Source organism: Limulus polyphemus, unplaced genomic scaffold, assembly GCF_000517525.1.
Source record: "Limulus polyphemus unplaced genomic scaffold, Limulus_polyphemus-2.1.2 Scaffold195, whole genome shotgun sequence".
NCBI lineage: Eukaryota > Metazoa > Arthropoda > Merostomata > Xiphosura > Limulidae > Limulus > Limulus polyphemus.
Genome location: NW_013665805.1, coordinates 585,485 through 597,227, shown reverse-complemented (window position 1 = coordinate 597,227; position 11,743 = coordinate 585,485). Strand labels below are relative to the sequence as shown.

Here is an 11,743-nt window from a genome sequence, read left to right as displayed (position 1 = left end):
TCCTCTCTCTCTCTCTCTCTCTCTCTCTCTACGAGAGGACAGTCGAGTAAGTACAAAATAGATCTACCACGTACTTAAAACACAGTGTCCAGTCATATGCGTTCTACTTAATCATTTTCTTCTAACTACAATAATAATAATATTCAATGCTTGGGTGCCATACACGACCTATGCAAAAGATAAACATGTGTACATGATTTGCTACTTAAGTACAAACATACTCACTACTGGCATTACGTTATACCTCTATGTTTGTATACTCTTCCGTCAAAGTTACAAATTAATGAAAACGTTACACTGTTGGGTGTTTGAGATTTTGTTGATAAAAGTATTGTATTCCTGCTTCTTAAGAGGACAGACGATACGGTTGGTTTTTGAGGGTCACGTGCTATTCGGCCATTTTCGTTTTCTGCAGCTGCTCAAATGACTGGCCAATGTAATTTCAACCAAGATATTGATACAGAAACTTAAATTTCTCAAACTAAAATAAACTTTATATGTGAAGAAAAGCAAACTTGACTAACATTATCATCAAGTCGTACACATTATGAACATTACAGAGCAAAAAAAAAAAAAAACAATACAGTGTAAAACCAGGAACGCGCAATAAACTCAGTAATCAGGATAAACAAGAGAAAGATCTGATAATAATGATAATTATTATTATTATTCCTTGCCATAAAAACTATGGAAAGTACACACTCCAGGCATCAGACATCAGCTAGTTTTAATGATAACAAAACATTGTCACCAATACGAAGACACGATGTCTCGGTTCAAGTACACCTTATCACAAGTCACGTTGTTAATGTTAGACTGAAAGGCTGAATCTTTCCGGTCTTGTTACAAACTGGTGGAATTATTATTTAAATCATATGTTATATTACATTAGTGCCGGAATTAATAATAAATAAATCTGGTATTTTGGTAATAAAACCTATTGTTTATAAACAACTTGAATCAAATAAGAGTACTACTAAGATAAAAAAAATTAAACACGTGCAAAACGTAGAATCAAACCCGTAAATCTATGCCAAGCCATGGTCAGTAGACTGATATAATAGGAATGACACGTCCACTATAATGTTACAGTGATAACACTGAAATTGGCCAAGAAGATAACAGAACCAAGTGATATGTTTAGGCATAAGATGACCGGAAACTTAACAAAACTTCTGGTTCTTTGTTTAGTTTTTTTTTACAACCGTAAAACACGCTAAAAAGCCACATGTGCGTTCGAGTGACTGATCTGAAACGTTTTAAAGAAAAAAAAAACTAAAATATAATAATATTTCTTCAATAAGGAGTGTATTTTCCACACTTACCTTGCAAAGCCCCCAGCTGCTCTGCTACAGCTTCTATACCTTGAAATGCCTGCACGGTGACTAACTCGTGTGGAACACACCAACGACGAACCAAATACAACGGTGAAAGTTGAAATCCTTTCTTCTCCACTGGAAGGATTATGTAGCTGCCTCTACCCAGTCCCCGGTATTTGTTATAATTGTTGTGAAAAGGATCTGTTTCGATGATAGAAACAATTGAAATGTATACAAAAAAGGAGTGTGAATTAACTAGAGATAAAACGACGAAACAAAAACAGAAGGAAAAGAACGAAACCGGCGCACAACTTCTTAACTACTCAACTCAACTGAGCCGCTTTGACGACAGGAACTAAATGCCCTCGTCTCTCCCTCCAACCTGCATTAAACAGCAGCCGTGACACAGCTTATTATGCGCGTGTCGCTCCGCGCGAGCAGGAACGCCAGCTGCGCAAGTCTAGATTGACTCGCGCCAACAGAACGATCTGAGGATTTTAGCAGAAGTGAAGTTGAGTTGACTTTAACTGTGTGAGTGCAGTGTCGGCAAACGATTACCAGAGTTTCCTTGCGGTGACTTTTGTACTCAATGTATAAAAAAATGTGAGCGCGGAAGACTCTCCTATAAGCTGCGTCAAGCGGTTAGCCCTTACAGGAACATGTAAATCAGCTGAACACGAACAGCAGTTTTATTGCTTTACTGATTATTAAACCCCCTTTGCTTAATTAAAAAAAAAAAGATAAGAAGCGGGCTTATGTAACTTAAATACATGGATTGAACTTTATGTAAGTTCTATGATGTAACGACTAATTGTACTTACGATTCTCAGTCTTTCTATTTCCAAAAATGCTATATATGACCACCAGCGCCGGCCCGAAACTATTGTAATATTAAAAATATATCAGTATGTACGTAATTAAAAATACCTCCATAAAACGTAAAGGCGTCTATGCATCAAAGTTAATTTTTTCGTACACTCTTACACTGGAATTAATTAATTCTAATTAAGTGAAAGGTTACGCTTATTGGAAGAGAGGGGGGTATCGAAGTTTCGTGATGGGCACACTTAAATTATTCTGACCCAACAAGGTTTTTTTAATATGACCAACTTAACTGGAGGTAAATGTTTCGCGTGAGTCTAATTTCAAATTTATTAGACTGAAAGTAATTCGTTGATACAGAACTGATCGACAGATGGCACCAGTATTCATTTAGGTCGAGCTCGTGAACGTTTGATGCCAATGCTAACAATGCCCACCAGTGAATGGGTAGTAGATGTTTCACACGCCTGGAACCCACGAGGCACTAGATCATTGTTGCATTTTTTTTTTTTCCTTTTCTTTTTGAACGAAAGCACATCTGTTTGATTGGAAGCTTGAAAGCTGTATATATATCGCGTACTACATTAGATTTCTTACATTACAACTATTTTACCCCAAACACAAAATTTATTGAATTTGCAAAACATTTGTTGATAATATTCATACGGTTAAGATGTTTCAGTTTAATATATTATTTTTTTACACAAATATTGTAGAAAGCAAAGTTGTAAAAACAGATAAAAATACGTCATTCACTCGTTATTGAAAGCTGCTTTCAAGCAAAGAACAAATATATTAAACATTTTATTATGTATTTGTAAACAAATGTTATCTACGCATACCCGTCCCTAATTTTTAACTGATAGACGAGGGAAGAGGCGACGAGTTAACAATGACCAACGCCGTCTCTTTGGCTGCTCTTGTTTCACCGAATAGTGGGGTTTGACCATTACTCTTATAACACATTATTACCGGAAAGTACATAGCTGCTATTTTTCCTGCCAAATCTTTTTCGGCTTCGCATGGCCAGGTGGTTAGGGGTGCTCGACTCGCCACCTGCGGGTTCTAATCCCCGTCCCACCAAACAGGCTCGCCCTTTCAGCTGTTGGGGGCGTTATAATGTATGGTCAATCACACTATTGGTTGTTAAAAGAGTAACCCAGAGTTAGCGGTGGGTGTTGATGACTACTTGTATTCCCTCTAGCCCTTCGTTTCTAATTTAGGAACGGCTAGCGCAGATAGCCCCTATGTAGCTTTGCGCGAAATTTTAAACAAACCAATTTTTTTCCTACCCTCTTCTCTCGTTTGTAATGTCTATTTCTTGATTTATCATTTTTGTTATAGAAGGATCTGAATATCGAAAGTAATTTATAAGAAATAAGTTGTACAATATTATATATATATATAACTATTTATATGAAACTGTCTATTTTTTATTTTAGAGGGTAAATTACTGGATAATGTGGTATTCAAGGGTTAATGATTCGTCTCTAAATTTAACCACTGTCTAATTTCCCTACCTTATATAGTATACGTATTTTTGTCTAATATGTGATTATAATTCAATATGTTTATAGCCAGTCTAGTGAAAACCCTTACTGGTTTGAAGGACGTATCTTTGATTGACACTTAAAAGAATAATGGATGAACCCCATGGTGAGCAGAGCACAGATAGCCCTTGTGTAGCTTTGTGCATAATTAAAAACGAAAACGATAATTTAATGGATGAACATATTTATTATGGTTTTTTTTAATTGTAATAAAAAACAGCTTACTTTTGTACAAATACATTATTTAATACCACAATCTTTGTTACAAAGTTGTTGCCTTGGCTTTAGTAATAAATGTAGCTTGTCCTGCTGTTAAAGTAGTACAGGGTATTTTGAACAAAACACGAACTAGCCTTTTCTTTAGGGTTTGTTTGTTTGAAGTTCAGCACAAAGCTACACAATGGGTTATCTGTGCTCTACCCACCACGGGTATCGAAACCCGGTTTCTAGCCACTGGGGGCTCAGAAAAGAAGATACAATGCTGGTTATCAAAAATAAGACGTGGTTAGACATATCTGATATCTGTGGTTGTGGGTAATATAAGATGCTTGAAAATGGTCTTTAGAAGCTAATTAAAAGTTAGATGGTATTTTTAAACCTTTGTACTGGCTCAAAAACCATTGTTGAGCTAAAGTGTAGTAACAGATACAAATATTATATACAGTTTATTTATTTGTTTATTTGTAGTTAAGCACAAAGTCACACAATGGACTACATGTGCTGTATCCACCACGGGTATCGAAACCTGGTTTTTAGCTTTATTATCCTTCAGACTTAGCGCTATGCCACTGTGGGATAATAGTTTAGTTTAACACCCAGTCTGCCAGTCAAGGAAACAGGATTAGATGGGTGTCACGGTTTCCGGTATTCAAGTTAGAAACAAGCAAAATGTACTCCGATAAAGGGTTTGATATTTTAACCTCAAAAACACACTTTACTGCCAAAATAACTCACCTTTCAATAGGGGTTCGTCCACGAAGATGCGGAATTTAGGGCGTTAGCCGGAAGATGTGGAGTTTAGAGGGTTGGCCGAACTGTGTTCCTCTAGTACAAAATAATACAAGTGTTCATGTTCAGGCAGGTACTATGCCTAGCACCTTACAGTGGCGAGTTATCGCGGTTTACGTGAGTTCTGTCGAGACAGCTGGCCCAATAAAATCATCTATATCGACAGAACTCGAGAAAACCGTGTAGAAACGGCTTTAAAGAGCTGAGGAACCAGATCTCGTATTGCGCAACATGAGCGGCCATTACCATGTTTTGTGTGGGAGTTTAGATGGAGCGTGAGTTTTATTCCCTCATAGCGTGGAAACTAGTGCCAATTTGACCACGGTGGTGGGCAATACAGATTCCAGATATCACAAATAGCTCAAATCTCTATTCAAAATTAAAAAAAAAATAACTATTGGAAAGCTTTGCTTGGGAATAATCAACAATGCCTTATTTGATTAAGATTATAGTAATGATTCAGCTGTTTATCTATATCAATATAATAGTATAATAGTACTGTTGTATTTCCATGTAACTACTTTGCAGGGTGTGAAGGTATGGAGTTTCATTAGGTCCATGCGGGGGGTACATACAAATTTTCAGCTTTGCGGTTTTTATGTGCGTTTTTGCAGTTTTTTGCCACTACTTTGCCCCTTTTAGATGGATCTTCACCAAACTTTGTACGAAGGTTCAATGGATCCATGGGGAAACACATACAAATTTTAAGTTTTGCTATTTTGCGTTTTTATTGACTTTTTTTGCGTTTTTTACCACTACCTCGCCTCCTGTGGGTGGATTTTCACCAAATTTGGTATGCGGGTTTGTTGGGTCCATGGGGAGATACATGCAAATTGAAATGTTGTGTTTTGCAGTTTTTATGGGCGTCTTTGCATTTTCTTTACAATTACGTATAAGGGAATCAACTTTTCGTGTCCTAAGATAACCTTTCATTAATCATGAATTTAGATAATTTTCATCCAGGGGACGAGTACTCTAGCTAGCTTTCTAATAAACAAATTTGTAAAGTACTTTCAGGGGATCTGTTAATCGAATTTTTTTCTCGTTTATTTTATTTCTAGTTATATTATTCTTTTTATTTTATTAAACTCAATTGTGTTCATATTATTTTCTTTAGTACCAGCCGTATCATACAAGTTATATCAATAGTATAGTAACTTTTGACCCATCCAAGTAAGTAGCAACTTTTGTTTTACCCTGCATTTTGATTGTTGTTCAGAAAGTTTGTACTCACCACTGGACCCCCTTCAACAATAGAAAAGGCAAGCTGAAGAATAGATTAGTTGTTCGTTACTCGAGTGTAATTCTTTGCCCATGGTTATTGTACTGAAAATTCTCGCTCATTTTTTAATTGTTCTCTTCAGAGTTTTGTTAAATTGTGGTTTTCAGAGAATCCCCTGTCGTACGTACCCTCTTGTGGAGGTAGAAAAGAGGTGATCAAAGTCCTAGTTTTGAAGGTAAGAATTTCTTATAGACTATTCCTTCCCTGTTTCTTGAGAGGGCGGTATTTCGACCAGTGTGCCTTCTATGTCAAGGAAAATCTTTATTGATATCGCGATCCTGTCCTAGAAAGTACACAAAAAAGGTGGATAAGATAGACATATCAAACAGAAAAAATGGTAAGTTATGAAATAACTTTCATGTGTAGAACATGTAAGGACAATGTGATACAAATATAGTTTAAAATGTTGCATTGAATTTTGTAAACAAATAATTGATTAAACAGATGTTATTAATTTCAGATTCTGAAGAGAACTTTATTGAGATTATATAACGTTATATATATATATTCTTTCTTTTTTTGTCCACGGCAGTAATGTAAGTAAAATAATAAGAAACTATTTCTCTTTGCCCTAAAAATTGAGCCTTTATGTGTGTGTATTTTACATTTATAGCAGTGAAATCACATGCACGCTTAGCTTAATACATGTTACTTACCTTATAGAAATAATTATAAAAAAAAACAATCGTACTAAAGTAATATAATACCTTATTGATATCTGAATCCCCTTTTGTCCTCATAACCCACGCTTCAACGAAGAGTGTGCCATTCCAAAACCACAGTAGGAGCCCGGATGTGAATGCAATCCTACGTGATTCGATGATGTTAATCTTGATGTTTTCGAATTTTTACACCGTTAATTTTAGTGTTGTGATTTTACGTGAAAATAACCGAGTATCCACAAAGTAACCTTTAAGATAGTTAATGCTAAATTAATCAAGTGTTATTAATTTGTTCGATTAACATTATTTTCTACAATACGTAAATTGTTAGTTATAGCTTTGGTTTATGCGTCAATGAAATTCAACTGGTTGAAGGAAATAAAATACCACTAAATAGGATGCGCTGGGTGAAAAGTAATATACCATTATTAAGATAATTAGTCAAAGCACAGTTTCGTTTCCTAAATATATATTTCTAAAAGGAATTCTATTTTTTTCATATTTAATACATACCTTATTTATGTTTAAAATTATTTGTCCAAAATCAAGTTTCCTTTTTTTCTTTATTCCAAAGGACTATATGAATACAATTAAGAAAGTGTGTGAAACTCTGGAAAGTTTAGAGACTACTGTGTTTCAAGTCACATTAGCACATTGGGCTGTTGAAGCTACCATTTGGAGAAGGCCAATTTTGTTTGTTAGATCCAAGGTATCTATGGAAACGGCTGAGAAGTATTGCTCGTAGACCAAATCAGGGAACGCTAATGTAGTTTTAAGTCCATTTGCTAATGAGCGTGATAAAGGTTAGCATTAATCATCCATTAGATAAAAACTCTAGGTTAAAGTCGGGTCTTGCGCAAGCTCACACATACTGCGTGCGTTATGTCGTCCAAACTAAAGTGTCTCCTCTAAAGTACAGGTTATATAAGCTGCACTTTGTCACTTCTGTCATTAAAAAAATGTCACCCGAATCTAATCTTTCTACTCATTTCCTTAAAGGCAAATATTCTAGAATATTCGATTCATCTTCAGTGGGTAGCTATAATCTGGTTACCAGTTTGCTTTTTGTGTGCTAAATATGATATTATAAAGTATGATATGAGCTCCTTAATGTGACCCATGGGATGATGGGTCGACTCGATACGCTTGGAAAATTTAATCAAATATATATATATATTTCTCTAAAAGAATTGGTTAAAGATAAATCGGCGTTCATACTGTAGTTTGTTTACTGAAAATTTCCATTATATATATGTATGTATGTGTATAAATATAGATTGTTTTAGTTTGTTTCGAATTTCGCGATAAACAACACGAAGGCTATCTGCGCTAGCCATCCCTAATTTAGCAGTGATAGAATAAAGGAAAGGCAGCTAGTCAACACCACCCACCGCCAACTCTTGGACTACCCTTTTACCAACGAATAGTGGAATTCACCGTCATATAACGCTCACACAGCCGAAAGGGCGGGCATGTTCAGTGACGGGGATTCGAATCTGCGTCCCTCAGATTGTGAGTCGAACACCTTAATCTTCAGGCCATGCCCTCTGTCGTTTAAAGTTAGGAAAAACATTCATGAAATATATCCAATGTGTCCAGCGTAACAGTAAATAATGTTCGTAACAGTGCTAACTTACTAAGTATAAACATTGTTCACATATTTATATAGGTTAAATAATAAAAAACTAGAGTAGCTCGGGGACTGACAATCCGACAGTTCATGATTCGCGACCTATTACCGTAACAATGAAGCTGAAGATGCACTATAAAAGTGCCAGCTAGTTCCCACTATTCCATCAGATAAGAGTACCCCAAGAGTTGGCTGTAATGCTGTTAACCAGCTGCCTTCCCTCTAGACTATCAGTTAAGAATTATGGATTGGCTACGCGCAAGTAACCCTTTGTTTCAGTTTTTTTTGCCCGAAAACCTTAAATAAACAAAAACAACACCGTTTCACCTGATAAAGATAGTATCGTCAGTAAAAACTTTACTTATTGCTCAGTGCAATTTTTATCTGATGTTGCCATGTTAACCTGATGAACTTAATTTTCTAAAAATGTAACTTAGATTTCATCTGCCAATAGTTGTTTGTTTGTTTTTTGCCCATTAATTGACAAATGTTTTCCTTTAAGATTCATTTTATGTCTCGTCCTCTGTGTTTATTTAAAAACTCTTCACTTCTTTGTTTTGTAATCAATGCTCTAGTATTAGTGTTCAAAGAAATCTTCCTCTTTTGCAAACAACGTTCTGGTATTAGTGTTCAAACAAACAGTTTGGAACAGTAAAAGTTTGTTTTTGTACGTGTATTTTTTTTCATATGTGCATCTAAGAATATTTTCTTGTCGTTTTACCTATAGACTATGTAATAAGATCCCTAACAGATATTACTACTTCACAGCTGAATCTTTACTTGAATACACTTCTAGAGATAATTTGTTCAACAAATGTTTGCAAAAAAAAAGATTCACAAAAATTAACAGCGTATAGCTATCCTTGATTTTCAATTGATAAACTAGAAAGAAAGCAGTTAGTCAACGGTACCCACCGCCAACTTTTGAGCAACTGCTGTGTGAACGAATACTTGGATTTGACCGCCACTCTATCACAACGAGTCCCAAACCACGAATCTTCAAATTTACACTCCAGGCACGCTAATAAAAAGGCTATGCTTGATCGTTACAAAGATAAAAGAATATGATTTACAACACTTGAAACAAGATGTCTATTTTAAAGAATCCTGAATGTCTTGGTCATCATTGTGATCAGTTAAGTTTCTGCAACAACAATTCACATATTTCTAGAATAACAAAAGAAGGAATAAAAAATTAACATTCAAGTTTATTCGTATAGCGACGCAACATGACACTTTTTTAAAACTCTGTTTAGAAACTTCTTGGCGTAGAACTGAAATATAGGATGTACTGGTATTTTATTCACCGATTTAAATTTTCTTTTTTACCACGTAGGTAGAGAAAAAAAAAGATCGAATTAACCATACAGCATTAAGTTTCTTAGTTAGGAACGATATTGTTGTCTGCCTTTAGTTTTGTCTACTTGTATCTAGTGATGTTAAAATACAAAGATAAAACTTATATTCATACACGCTACAGGATATGCAGGTATACGTGCTTGCGTATTAATCTCCACTTTGTATATGCTCACGGGAAACGATTTTCAATGATAAATTCGCATAATGGTTTAAATTCGTGATTTCTAGTATAATTAGCTATAAAATGTAATAGCACCTTGTCTATTTCTCAAAACGAAGTCATATTAAGTTTACATACATCTAAAAGCAATGAATGAAATTACTTTTCACGACGAAAAAAAGTTATGATACCGAAAAAGCCTAACTTTACTGTATCACATAAGACGATGAAAGTGGCTGTTATAGAAGTATACAAAAATTTTCCCTTAATTTTATTTCCTGACGAAGAGAAAAATATCCGAAAAAAAATCAAACAAAGTGTCCGTGATCAAAAATAAAAAAGTCACTTGCTATAACTAGAAAGAAGTTGAAATCTCTAAGCACGCGCCAGCTTCATTTGTGTCTCTTAAAAAGCTGCGTCAGCTTCTATCGTATTCTACAAACCCGATTGGTTCCTACCCAAATTTCCTGTCCTAGACGGGAGAGAAAGAGAGATTAAGAAGCGTGTGCCACTGTCCATCCTCTCGAGGTTTAACTGAGAAATAGTTTGAATTTCTCTAGGTGGCGTTGTGCACTTTAAGAGCTGTTTTAAGAAAATTTATTATGTCCGCGAAATATTTTGTTCTAAGCCACAGTGTATGTTTGATCTATTCAGCTTCCCTTCTTTGTGTACATATTTGATCTGATGACAAAACTTCCTTTTTTTTCTTACTTTTTGAAACTTTGTCAGGAAAGTGACTGCTTTTCTGGCCTATAAATCATTTGATTGTATTTCTTTATGTTCTTCTTTGTTTAACTTTGAAAGAAAATGGCCACTTTTTTCAGTTTTTCTCTTCAGAAAGTTTCAAAGCACGTACCGTTGTTTGTTTGTAGCACGCTTGCATCAAATTTGATTTCCACAAGAAAGAAAAAAATGGATTTAGTTACAAAGCTTTGTTTGTTTCATTCTGTCAGCATATTCTGGTAACTCGGTATACGCCATCAGAACATTAATACCTTAAAATTTGAAATGCCACAAAATAGCATCTGCTTGGCAGATTGAAATAATGCACTAATACGGAAACATGAAATCAAAATACATAAAAAAAAAAACATTGTAGTTCTTACACTTCTTACAAAAACGCAACCAATCAAATGTAAGTCTCCCTTGACATTGTGCATAATAACGTCATAGTGGCTAATTTGTTGGGTTTCAAATAAGTTTGAAGTGTTTATGGTTTGCATCTATTCGGAATACTATACAAAACGACATTCGTTACCTCTGCTGAAGTCTTCATTTTGTGGAGAATGATTTTGTTTGTTTGGTTTATGGCAAAGATGCACAACAGGTTATTTATGTTCTGTACACTACAAGGAATCGAACTACGGATTTTAGTGTTGTATAACTTATTGAATTGAAGTTTGCGTAGTGCACACTGGTATATCAAAGCCTATTATTTTTAAAACGACTAATTCCCAACTAGTAAGTATTTTTAGTGCCCAATGTATTGCATTATGTAGACGCATACCTAGTATTTCTTACATACTTTAGTAATTTGGTAAAGGAATGTGATTAAATTCCTTTCACTTTAGCTACTCTTGTCCTAGGTCATTCGCCTCTGGTTTCGCGTAAGCTTTCTCATGAGAAAGATTATTGTAAAGTAGAATACGCTATGTAAATGTAGAAAGTGATATTTTACACACCAGATCAGGTGGTACCTTTTTCTATTGTAAGAACCATTAGTGACGTGGGTGGCGCTATAAAACATTGTATGTAAAGTTATGCCTATTAGTCTGAAAAAAATATATATATGTGTGTGTGTGTGTGTTGCTTCTTAACAGAGTCAACAAGCTCAATAGAAACTTCACAAGTTTCTTTTTACTTCCATTAACGTGCTCTCCTCTGTTCATTGCACCTGTCAAAATAAATATAGATCTTTACTTTGTCCCCCCCCAGTGATTCAGCGATTTGA

General features: G+C 35.1%; 1 protein-coding gene across 5 annotated transcripts in view; it reads right to left on the bottom strand.

Moving 5' to 3' along the window:
- LOC106478277 (ELAV-like protein 4) overlaps positions 1-11,743 on the bottom strand; it is an 88,729-nt gene that overhangs the window by 45,294 nt on the left and 31,692 nt on the right. The window contains exons 1-2 of one of the 5 annotated variants that reach the window (XM_022381851.1): positions 1,648-1,826; positions 1,326-1,520 (exon numbers count right to left, since the gene is read on the bottom strand). The gene's annotated coding sequence lies outside the window, so the exon portion shown is untranslated. Of the gene's footprint in view, positions 1-1,325; positions 1,828-11,743 lie in introns of those variants that run through there. The other 4 variants (XM_022381854.1, XM_022381852.1, XM_013938808.2 and 1 more) reach the window with 4 other exon arrangements.